Source organism: Ursus maritimus, unplaced genomic scaffold, assembly GCF_017311325.1.
Source record: "Ursus maritimus isolate PB19 unplaced genomic scaffold, ASM1731132v1 scaffold_31, whole genome shotgun sequence".
NCBI lineage: Eukaryota > Metazoa > Chordata > Mammalia > Carnivora > Ursidae > Ursus > Ursus maritimus.
Window position 1 is genome coordinate 15592923 of NW_024425675.1, and position 13172 is coordinate 15606094.

Sequence of the window (13172 nt, forward strand, 5' to 3'; positions counted from 1 at the left end):
TTGGGGGAGGAAGAAAAATCTGTATCAGGAATGCAGTTACTGGAATTATATAAATGCGGTATATAGTAATAGGATTTTTTCTTCCAATATCACCTTAGAGAAGTGGACAGAACCTTCCGGGTGGTTTCCTTCCTCACTCATGTAGTATCACCTTACTTTGTTGTCGATAGCACCTTTTACTTCTCATTTCTCAATATCATCTTACGTTTCAATGACATCAATATTTGCTCATTGTCTGTCTTTCCCACCACAATTTAAGGTCTATGAGGATGAGAGCTTTTTCCATCTTATTCACCTCTGGGTCTCCATGCCTAAAACAGAGCTTGGGTTAGTTTAGGTACTACAAAAGCATTTGTTTAATGAATGAATGAATGTATATTTAATCTCAACTCAGTGAATTAACATGTTGCATGGAATTACTAGTGTAGCTGAAAATTGCCTCAAAGTTTCCCTATAAAACTTCTATTTGATTTCAGATACTTTCCCTGATATAGGTAAAAACTAATTTTAATAGGTTTAAATTGTATAACTTAGTTGTCATAAACATTTAAAAACTCACCAAAAGCTTTGTTCTCTGAACAGTGAGTTACTTTATTCACAGAGATAATTTTCCTGAGACATACTACAATCGTTCTAAATCTTCGGTGATACAAAAAGGAATAAGAAATATCCATAATAAGGAATAAGACACGGAGCTGAAAAAGTTAGACTCAGAATGATTCTTGCAAGGTCTTTATTATACTCTTTATAGAAAAAGCTCACTAACCCAATTAAAATTCCCAATCTATGGTATTCAAGGTGATTTCCTACTTAGTGGTTGATGGCCGGTTTCTACTGTCTTTCACACTACATTTGATTCCTGAAGGAGAAAAACATTCATATGGTTGAACACAGAAGAACAATGGGAAAAAATAAAAATGAGGAGTCTTTAGGAAGCATCTGACAGGAAGAATAATATGAGGAGACAGCAAGGTCTGGAGCAAAATGTCAGTCACGAATGATTGTATCTGTCCCTTGGCACACTGCTGTTCATGAGAGTTGATAATGATTCAATGCAAATAGAAGAGCTGCATTTTATGACAAAATTACTGGACATAACTCAGTTTGCTGTCTTCCTTGAGGGGTGGGGAATAATGACAGAGAAAATAAAACGAATATATGTGTGTAAAAAAACAAATGTGTACAAATGAATACCAAACTTCAAGCTAAAATCCTTGTACAAATTTTTCTTCCCAAAGGGACACCAGTATACATTGTCTATAAAATGTGAATAGAAGTCTTTCAGTAGGGGGGGCGCCTGGGTGGCACAGCGGTTAAGCGTCTGCCTTCGGCTCAGGGCGTGATCCCGGCGTTATGGGATCGAGCCCCACATCAGGCTCATCCCCTATGAGCCTGCTTCTTCCTCTCCCACTCCCCCTGCTTGTGTTCCCTCTCTCGCTGGCTGTCTCTATCTCTGTCGAATAAATAAATAAAATCTTTAAAAAAAAAAAAAGAAGTCTTTCAGTAGAATGTTAAAAGTAATATTATCAATTCAAATTCCTCTAAAAATCAATACTCTCTAATAAACATAAAATACAATGTATAAAGGTGTTACTACTCAGGAAAGTATATATTATGTATATGTAAAGAATGGGAGAATTTCCTTGCTTGAATAAATCATTGGATTCCCCAAAATAAGAATAATGTTCGGTATTTAACAGACAAGTCAAAAATACCCAACTTTTATTCTCAAGGTAGATTAATGAAATAAAACGATGCATTGAAAAAAGATTACAAACCTAAAACATAAACTAAAGAAGAAAGACCATATTAGTATAAGAATTAAGTCAGTAACAAAAGAGATCAGACTAGCCATTAATTCACACTGGATAGGAATTAAATAGGATAAACAATGGTTTATTAATTAAAGATTAAATGAATTTATCATTTTTCTACTTACTTAACGCATATATTGAGCATTGACTCTAAGTCAGGCATCCTTCCATTTGCTGATAAAGTGTTATAATGATAGAAATAAAACTTCAAGGCTTTTTTTGCATAAACTCAAAGGAGGCATGTTTAAATTGCTAACTACATTTTAATATTCCCCGATGCATGTGAGGACAAGTAATGAAATCTGAATAGATATGATTCACATGAATGCTATATTTTAATTTCAATCAATTATTATTAGGTTTCTTTTACATGCCATTAATTCAGCCGAGTGTCAAGAAGAAAAATAAGTTATGATTTAAATGGCTCACAAATAAAAGGGAAGAAAAACACCATATATATCATACTTGAGTGTGAGCAAATTCCATTGTATTATGGAAAACAGTACAGTGCTTTGGTGGGGTTGCAGTGAGATGAAGGGCCTGTGTGAAATCAGCAAGGTACATTAAAGGGTATAGCATTTGAAGGGGGGCCTTGAAAACTGTGCAAGAAACCACCAAGTGCATAAAGTATATGAGAATATTCCAAGCATTGTGGTATTCTTTACTTGGAATTAAAGGCACTGGCATATAGAAATGTTTGAATATTTTGGGCCCTGAATAGTCTGATGCAATTAGAATATCAAAAGTGAGTTAAAGACTTAAGAGTCAAGATTAGATATAGACCAAGGCCATGTTATAAAAAGTGTCTTTAATGCCATTGCGAGAATTTAAGACTCAGTCCTATAGCCAATGGGAAGCCACTGGGAGCTGTTAAGTAATGGAGTAACCTAACGAGATTGCCTTCTTGGTAGCCTGAAACTAAGAAAGAGAAATCATACAAAAACCGTTGAAACTATGAAGGTATAATCTATAGGACAGAGTTCAGAATATTTGGGGCTACAGCATTTATCAGAAGAAGTGCATGCTTAGAGATGAGGATCTAGGTACAGAGCAACTTTGGAATTTTAGTTACATCACTTACTGGTGTATGAGTTTGGGCAGGTTGCCCCATTTACTTTGGCATCTCCTTTCTTAACAGTAAAGTGGCAACGACAGCAGTACTCATTCACAGTCTGTTATTTCAACTCTCTGTGATCAAATACACTTTTTAGTTCAGTACACATATCCTATTTTAGGTGTATATCCAGTGAGTTTGTACTATTGATTCCATAATAAGATATATGAATACTTCCAAAGTAAAATATGACTATTTTTGCTCAGTGGAATCAATAAAGACTAAAAATAGCCTCTTGTCAGTGTGTGTCAGGTCCTTATGTCAAATGAGTAAAAAACATTGTTCTTAATTTTCAGAGCTTTTTAGATTTTGAATTTGGAATTGGGTAGGGAAGTATGGACCTATAGCACCAATATGTAAGACTGAAATGATTAAAAGAGATAATATACGTAAAGGATTTTGAAGATCACCAAGCACATGGGAAACAATCCTCCTAGGATGGGGATGGGTGTGGTGCTCATGATGGAAGAGGCAGAGATTAGGAGAATAAGCAGGTCTTGGGGTCACCATGAGATAGAAAAGAATATTTAGTATTTTGAGAAACAAAATGATAGATGGTAGTAATCAGAGATTAGAATTTCAGAGTTAAGGAATACAGAACTAGAGCAATTTCAGGTAAAGAAATACCTTTGAACAGTTGCCTGGCTGGGAAGTTTGGAGAGAGGGGAAAAGAGCAAGGAGATAAACATACACCTGTATTTTATAAAGAAGGAATACCTTTGATGAAATTCACCAAATATGGAACCTGCAGTGAACGCTAGCTAAATCTTTTAGAGATGGTCCATTCATGTCCAGATTACCAAAGCCTCTCTCCCCACCCCAAAAAGATATGAAGGCACTAAGGGAAGGTGATATGGGGTCAGATTCTTTATTCTGTCCACAAGGTGAGGACATTGACCTGGAACGGTTGACAAAGGTCAGAGATTCTGGACAGGTGGTGAACAAGAGGTCAAGCATTTACAGCTCCTGATGTTTCTAGTTCAGGAAATTCTTGCACATGATTTGATATTTGATCTGCTTGTATATGTACAGTTTTATTTAATGTGTGTATATATATATATATATATAGTATATATTTAGTATATATATGTGTGTGTGTGTGTATCCTATTGGGATGAATTCTTTCATGGGAAATTCCATACCTTATTTCTGTGTTCCTCTATCAAAGATGCCATGTAAAATATCTCCTATACAGAAGATGGTCAATAAGTTATAAAATAATTGAAATTTGCTTTCTTATACGTATATACTATATACGAATTATAATAATATTAACATACTAATAGCTATAATTATTCTGGGTCCTAGATGCAGTCTTATAATGCTAAAAACAACCCTGAAAGTACCTATTATTAATTCACTTTATAAATAAGAAAACCGAGCCTCAGTAGTTAGGAAACTTGAAGCAGAGAACACACAGCAAGCAATTTAAAAGGGCAGAGCAGAGACTGAACTCAGATTTGTCTGAATCGAATGCCCATACTGCTGCCTACTACCTGGAATTGGAGAGCTCTGCTAACAAGAAGCCATCTGTAAGACATGGTTTATGCCCTTGCTAAGCCAAATGTATTATTTCTCTTTAAAAAGAGAACAACGTTGGGGCACCTGGGTGGCTCAGTCGTTAAGCGTCTGCCTTCGGCTCAGGGCATGATCCCAGGGTTCTGGGATTGAGCCCCACATTGGGCTCCATGCTCTTCTGGGAGCCTGCTTCTTCCTTTCCCACTCCCCCTGCTTGTGTTCCCTCCCTCACTGGCTGTCTGTCAAATAAATAAATAAAATCTTAAAAAAAAAAAAAAAGAACAACGTTCACTCTATAATTTATTATCTGGACATTTTTAACTGCTGAAATGCTAGAGTAAGAACTATAAATGAAAGTTTGATTCTGTTTAGGCTTTCAATTCAATGCATACATATTTTAAATTGAATATATGTATACATGCACACACAAATACACACACACACACACACACACACACACAATATGAGAGCCATACTAAGGTTTAATATCATAAAAGAGCTGTATGCATCCCTTAAAGTCTTGGGCAACATCACTGAGACCCAAACGCCCATTAGTGGTGGGTTAATTACTCAGCAACAAATGGCAAGAAATTTACTTGGGACAAGAACGCTACACGTAAGGAATCATTATTGCATTTATTTACTCCTGTTTTTGTTCCAGGGATTAGAAATGGAAATGCTAGAGTATAACAAGATAAAACTAAGTGATAATATTGTGGTTAAGAAAGAACTTATGGTAAAAATTAAGCAGATCTTAGTACACTGACCTAGATGTCGGCCACCGACATTCCTCATGGCCACATTCATTAGTGAAAAGAAGCTGCAAGTAGACACACATACACACACACACTGACAAGAGGAAGGTAATTAGAAAAGTCTTAGGTGAATATATTAAAAGAATAAAAATGATAAAGTTCTATCCATAAATTTGAGATGCCAAAGTTTCTTCTCATTTATGAAAGACTGAACATTCCAAAACTGCCTGTGGGCTTAACAGAAAAACAATGAGTGATGTCTTCCATGAGACTTGGACGGGAGGGCAATGCTTTTTCTCAGTGTTTCCCACCCTTTCAACCACACAGTCAGTGACAGAGAAACTACAATCTCCCACTACTTTCAAATATGACTCAAGTATATTTATTTTGAGCTCAATGGAGTGTAACAGAAATAACCCAGTTCTTTACTAGACATGTTTTTAACCACCGTGAACCTCTTTTCCTTTATGTGAAAAATGAAAACTGTCATATTTACCTTGTCTTTTGTGAGAATTAGAGATTGAGCATTTAAAGTTGCTAACACAACGCCTGGAGTGTAAGACACACGGACATTCTACCAGTATCTTCATGCATGAATATTTAACATTATCAGTAGTACATTAAAAATACATTTCTAAAATATAAATCACAATTATTTAAACATCATCCCTCATCCTATTTTCTTTCCAGTGAGATGTTTTGGGAGAGCGAGGAAGAAAAATTAAAATGAGAAAAACAAATAAATATAAATATGTAACTATGAGATACATAGATCTCTTCTGTCTTAAGGACTAGATTGGTGCCCCAGTATTCTTGGGGGAGGGGAGACTCAGGAATGAGCTGGTAGCTTGGCACTCGAAGGACACTCTAAGGACAAAACCGCTGCCCTGCAATCATCCTACTGCATGATGCCCTGGACCACAGAGGTCTACACATTTGTCCTGTGAAGAAATGCAGTCAAATGTCTGCTGGGGATCTTTTCCCCCTTACTTCCTTCTGCAGTTCTAATCATCTCAGGAGCATGCATGCAGCTCTTTTAATACAATAGACAGAAGAGGTAAAGGGTCCTTTGTTTCTGCTCCATGCTTGCAGTTCACTATAGCCCACTAAGAACAGTCATAACCTCCCTCTGATGACACATTCATTGGGATCCAGTGAAAACATATATATGTGTAGGCATGCACACACATACCTGTACACACAGACGCATGTATATATACCTACTATGCCAGGTATGTATACACCTGTGTATATGCATCTCCTGCCATCCTGTGCACATGCACACACACATACATATAGCCACCGGAACATTTTCCATGCTACTGCTCCCCGAGAGCCATTCTCTTAAGGGAGAAATCATGAATAACAGGTGAACACCAAACAGAAGCGAAATCAAAATAAGCCGCCAAGATTCTATTATGGAGGCTAAGACTGGTTTTTTAAGGACCAATAAACAGAGTGGGAGTTTACACTGTCGTTTAACAGCTGTCTTAGGGCACATCACCATTGTCTTGGGAAACCACTCTGGCAGATGAAGAAAGAGAAGACATAGCCCCTAATCATCTTTTAATGATGTGAGATTAAACATACAACTACAATATTTAAAAAGACAAACCCCAAAGTAATTCATGTCAACCATGAACATCTTTTTTGGAAAGTGGTCCGCCTGTGCCAATCCTACCATCTTCCCCTTTGTTGCATTTTTCCCCCCACTCTTGGAATCTCTTGATATCCAGTTTTAAAGAGCCACCCTTTTTCACCTACAGCCGCCAAATCTTCTGGTGTCTGATGTTAATCTGGTTGCTGGCATCTGCTACCAAGCAAACTCGGCTCAGCTTTTTATCACTTTTGGACAACGGCCATTTCAAGACTTAGAGAGCATGAACTTGTGATCTTCATGGCAAATGTTAATACGTCATACCAAACACAACTGGAGGAGTTTCTGAATACAAAAGCAGGTAACAGTGAATTGTCCATTTCACAAAAGCAACAAAACCATTTCTATAATATTTCAATTGTATACTGATTATGACTTTGGCTTTGATTTTTGAAACGTCCCTGTCAAGAGGCAGATCTCATAATAACGTATGTGTGTGTGTGAAGGACAATCAGCAATGTCTCTTTAGTACTGCTCGAGCTGACATTAGTTAAGATTATGTTAAGGAACAATTGACATAATTCCAGAAAGAGGAGCTGAATTTCCAAACTCTTGGTTCAATTCATTTAATTAAATATATGTTCCAAACAATTTTTTTTTCTTTTTCTTTGCTCTATTTTAGACTCTACATGTTACATCAATCTCTTCTTTGACTGGGTTTGTTTATATTTTTACATGTCACCCCTCATTAGATCAATGCTTCACATAAACGATTCCCATGACATAATCATCTCCTGTCATTCTTGTGATATTTGTCAGCCTCTTCCCATGTCACACTGTGTTCGTTGGTAGGATGGTTGTCCTTATGCTGATGGAAATCAGATTCCCTGCTGCATCTTGGCCTTCATGAACAGCAGAAGGAAGTACTTCAGGGTGACGTACAGCTGCCGATTATACAGGTCTCCTTTCAGCTTTACCTACAGTTAGGTTCTGGGCATCATGTGCGGAAGGAATGCACAACCTTCCTTCCATGGCCCCAATCCATTGATTTTTCTCTCTTCCTTCTTGGTAGCAGGGTCAGTTGGTTGTCTCATGGCTTTATACAGATGACAACCTGCCACTGGGGTCTCTCCATACTCTGGTATTCTTCTGTGGGTACTCAAAGCGCCACCTGTCCCACATTTCATGCAAGCAGGACACTCGTAATTTAATGCATTTAGTTTAAACCCTGAAATCATCATTTGCATAAAGTACTTCATTGTAGGGTGTTTGTTTTTGGCCATTTTTGTTTTGTTTTAACTCTAAAGCCTATTATTCCTAAATCATGGTCATTTGAGTTAAAATAGACGACCTTAAAGATAGTAGAAATAATTATTAGGGTATTTGTTCAAAGAGTTGTAGTGAAGTTCTATCTTCAAAGAAACAGATTCAGAGTAAAACTTGGTAAATAGGATTGCATTTTACCATGGAATGGCAGGAGTATAAAATATGTAGACCTATGCTTTGTTAGAACAATATGAACAATTACCACCTTGTAAAATCTAAGCCAGATTTAGCTGAACCTCATATAGCAATCACTAGGCTTCAGAAAACTTCCTCAATTGGAATGAGCACATTATTTTCTGGTTGAATCTCTCATTCTTTCCATCCTAAGGGGCCTCTTCCAACCTGACAGCATAACCCAGCAGCCACTGAATACAGAGTGAGTGCTGCAAGGGCTTGAGGAGCTCATCTGGGACTTCACTGCTTAGGAGAAGATTAGTTATGATCATGACAAGTGCGGGAAGAGCCTGGTTAATGATGGAATTGCCCTAAAGTGGAACCAGAAAGAAGAGTGCAGACCCAAAGTACTTCTCTTGGGGTATACTTGAAACACAAGAGTGAAGAATAAGAATGCTAACATTATTCCACACTTTGCATTTCTCATAGAAATTTCCAGCCCAATTAGTGAGGCTTCATAAACTTCCCACATTGGAGGGAAAATGAAAACTCAGACAAATAAACTTTAGGAAAGAATTCTAGACAGGAAGTGAAATCTGGCTTAGAAGATTATACAACCTAGTAATTATTCTGCATTGTTCCCGTAAACCCAGATCCAGAGTATTCTGCATCTCATCATCAGGTATAAAAATGCAATTTTCATTTGTTAAATTTCAGTCTAAATCTGCGTCTTTGGAGTCAGAAAGTAATTACCACTCTATGCACAATTATTATGGGGTAATAATTATCTTCATCATTCTTAAATTCTAATGTGTTATCTCATAAGCCTTCAGGTTTTAATTCATGACTTCTCCAAATATTGTAGGTCTTCTGGTTGTAGTCTACATGTTGCTATGTTTATTTTCTATATATGACATTTTTTATATCTAAAAGATATTTATCTTGCTAATACTTTTATTATTGTTTTGTTTGAAATTCATTTCTCATGCATTGATTACTAGGTTCTGGCATAAGGGTATTTTATTGATCATAAAATTGCAAAGATATTGCATAGTGGCATTCCATCTCAGGGCTTCACACTCAATTTTACTGAATATTATTAGTGCTAACATGAGGTCAGAAAAGAATGTAAGTGGGGCTGAGCCCACAGAGAAACAGTAAGATTTCTTTAAAGGTTAAAGAAATGGATTTTCCTTCTCAAAATCTCTTGCTGGAAGAAATGCTATTTTTCTGCACCAGTATCTTCATCAGCCTTCCAGAGGATTTTGTTCACTACTGGGATCATTCACTGTTCTTTGTTGTGTTTTAATTATTTTTTGTTGCATCATCAAAGGCAATTTGCTACAGATGGGTCCAGTCATATGCTCCTTCCATCCTTCTTCTTGGCACAAACATACTAACTTTGGCTCTGGTCTTTGAAATCCCTGTAACTAAGCCAAACTTTCTACATGTCTTTCAAGTTGAGGGTTTTAACCCTGTCCTCTTGTAAAAGAAAGAAAAGAGGATGTAATAACAGTCTGCCTTTGAAGACAGGGAGGGATATGATAAATTATAAAAATCTTCTCTATGTATATCTGACCAGCCAGCACTCTCAGAGTGGGGAAAAAATCAGTGATATTTCTAACCATATTAATTTGAGAGGGATATACAGGATATGTTAACTAGAACAGCAATTAATCGCTACTGCATTTGGTCAAATTTGCAACAATAAAATGTGTTTCCTTCTTACACTCCTCAGTGTGTAAAGCTTTTAAACATTTTCTAACCCTGAGTAAGTATCCAGGGACACAGTAATTATAAGACTTTGGTGTCTGTAATGTCTTTTACTTATTTCACTGTGGCCTCTAATCAAGGATTTAAAGTGCCCTCTTTCAAGATTGTCTTGTCCTACCATGACTGCAAGTGAATTAGGTATTACTTGTTATTCCTTATTTAAGTTAGTGAGTTTCTTTGCATATCTCCAAAGCCAGCATTCTAATGTCAGTGCTTGGAACGAGAGTGCATTAGAGAGCCAGGGTTCGAATCCTGGTTCTCATTAGCAGAATTTCTGCAATATAGTGTGTTGCAAATTCCAGGTTTAAAACACACGTGTGTGCGCGTGCGCGCGCGCACACACACACACACACACACCAGAAACATCTATAGTGACAGAAAAAGATAATAAGAGTTATTATTGTTTAGACAGATTTGGAAAGGAATCCCTTTGAGACAGATGACAAAGCACAAGATCTTTCCCATTAGCTTAGCTGCTGTGTCCCACCTACCTTTGGTAAGATTTACCATAGTGGGACCAATAGATAGAGCCCTTCTCTAAACGTAACAGAGGGTACTCAGATGAGTTATGTGAGCAAAATAAAGATGAATGAAAAATGAAAGAAAAGTAGCCCCCCCCCCCCATTTTTAAGAAAATTGAATGTACACATTTGACACTGGTGGTGAAGATGATTTCACAGCCCCGTACGCTTTGTAGTATCTCATAGGAGGGATGTTGTGAGCCACTCTGGTGATATCACTGGTGATACCACTGCCCCCTTTGCAGTACATTTGTTGTTTAAACCTTCATCCCTGAAAATAACTGCAAAGAAAATGTGTTCCTTTGTTTTACAATATTGCTATCCAACATGGATGGCAAAGATCTGATCCAGGCAAAGAGAATAAATGCAGAGAAGACTGTAAGAGACACAATAATAATAGGGCTTTAAGAAACAACATGCTCCATTTCTAGCTGAAACTTGATGAGATGTCCTGTAACCCAGACCATGCTTCATTGATGAGCATTAGTTAAATACAGAGATAACTTTAGAGGAAACTTATTCTTCTCCTTTTCATATCTGATGAAGTAAACAGTGATTCCACAAATAAGACATCATGGAAACAAGTATGTGATAGCTCTTCTTTCTGCAGAAAACTTTTACCTTTACATTTAATAGAGGGCAAGGAAAATAACACCCTATTTTAGGTCTTCTTGTTTTTCCCTTCTTAATAACACCATTGTAGTTAGTCCATTGATTCACTCAGTAAACTTTCATCATGCCTGGCTCTAAGCCTATGAATAAGGAAAGTTCACTGTCTTCAGGAGCTCAGAGACTGCAGGAGTAGATATAAATATAATATATAATATATAATATAAAATACTACAACCACTACAATTGAATTATGAGCAAAATGCAAAGGCCACCTGTTTTTGGCTGGAATATTTCATGGAAGTGGTGATACTGAATTGATTTTGAAGAGTAAGAAGGATTTTTTTTTTCCTCGTTTGAGATAAGGAAGATCATTCTGAAAGGACCATGTATAAAACTATGAAAACCACAAAGGACCATGCATTACTGAGGGAAATGTATTAATAGACTGGAGTGGCTACAGTATAGACCGTGTGGGATTCAGCTGGCAGTGGAGGGAAGTGGGAAAACAAAGCAGCTAGCTGGAGAAGGTTGTGCATATTGAAACCATTTGAGTTCATCCTCGAGGGTAACAGGAGTCTGCCAAATGATCTTGAATAATGAAGTGAAATGATCACATATGTGTTTCAGAATCCTACTTTTTGTGGATTGATAAAGGATGCAAAAGAGACAGAGACAGCTATCCTAGCTGGTAAAGGACACGTGAAGACAGAATGATAGGCCAATCCCAAGGTTTCTGTGTGATGAGGGCTTGAACCAAGATGTTGGCCATAAGAAAGGAGGAAATCAGAAAAGGTTTATGGGTTAAACTGGTAGAAAATTATGATCAATCTATTTTGGGAAAGGAAATGTATATTTTTTCTTACATTTATGGATAAGAAGTCTATCTGACTCTGAAAAGAAGCTTTTCATCATGTTTAACGTATAGAGTATGACAAGTCTTCATTTTGCAGTAATTTCAGTAATCAGAAATGTACTTAAGGAAAGCCATATGACCACCAGTGTAGATACCATCCTACTCTGGAATTATTCTCAGTGATAGTAAACAACTTGGACATCATGGAAGGCAATAGAAACCAACATTTAGTATAATTTTACCACATGTTAGACACTACAGTGGGTGTTGGAGCATATTCCAAGAACAAAACCTTAACCTAAACCTCCAAAACACTTATGCTAAAATTCCAAAGAAAATATAAAACATACCTAAAAAGTAGTGAATTATGTGGAAAATTATACTCTGTTTTATTTTTAGTTTAGAATCTTCTAAACTATGACATTAATGTTTGAAAGCAATGCAAATGTGTGTATAGGGGTGGTAGTGTGTATTTTATCCGTCTATATTATCTAGCTAGCTGAATATATCTCTCTCTTAAGCACTGATATTATGATAGTTTATCAGCACATAGTTATCTATGAAGATCTACATTTATCCTAAATATTTGCATTATTTATGATGATAACAGTCATGGGTTCATGAGTATAAAATTGTTAAGACCTCTCTTAGGTCAATCTATTTGCCATGAAAACATATTATACATATTATATCCATTTGAATATGTTACATGTTACATGTGCTAAGACATAGTTTTAGATATTTTTGCTTATGTAAATTATATAGAAAGTTTAATTAACAACTGTACTTAGAAGTAAATTTGTTTCATTGCCTAGAACAAAGACTGAATTTATTTTACAGTTTATTCCTCCCGCCATATTGATACATTAATTGAATTCGATGAGTATCAAGCACCAAATATCTCCTTCTTCTTGTGTTACATGTCATGACAAATATAAAGGTGTGAAATACAATTTCAAAACTAAGTATTTACAACCACTCTGGGGAAGATAAATCATGCATACATGAAGCTATTATAAAAATAAGAGAGCATTCAAGCATGCACCAAAATCAAAGTTTAATTTGGATATATTAAACTTACTGGAAATCAAATTCATTAGACAGTTTGATGTGAGACAAGGAATAAAATAGTGGGCACTTAAACTATATGAAAGGACGAAAGAACATAAGGAGAG

General features: G+C 36.4%; 1 protein-coding gene across 2 annotated transcripts in view; it reads right to left on the reverse strand.

Moving 5' to 3' along the window:
- MALRD1 (MAM and LDL receptor class A domain containing 1) overlaps positions 1-13172 on the reverse strand; it is a 747156-nt gene that overhangs the window by 269445 nt on the left and 464539 nt on the right. The gene's annotated exons all lie outside the window — the stretch shown is intronic.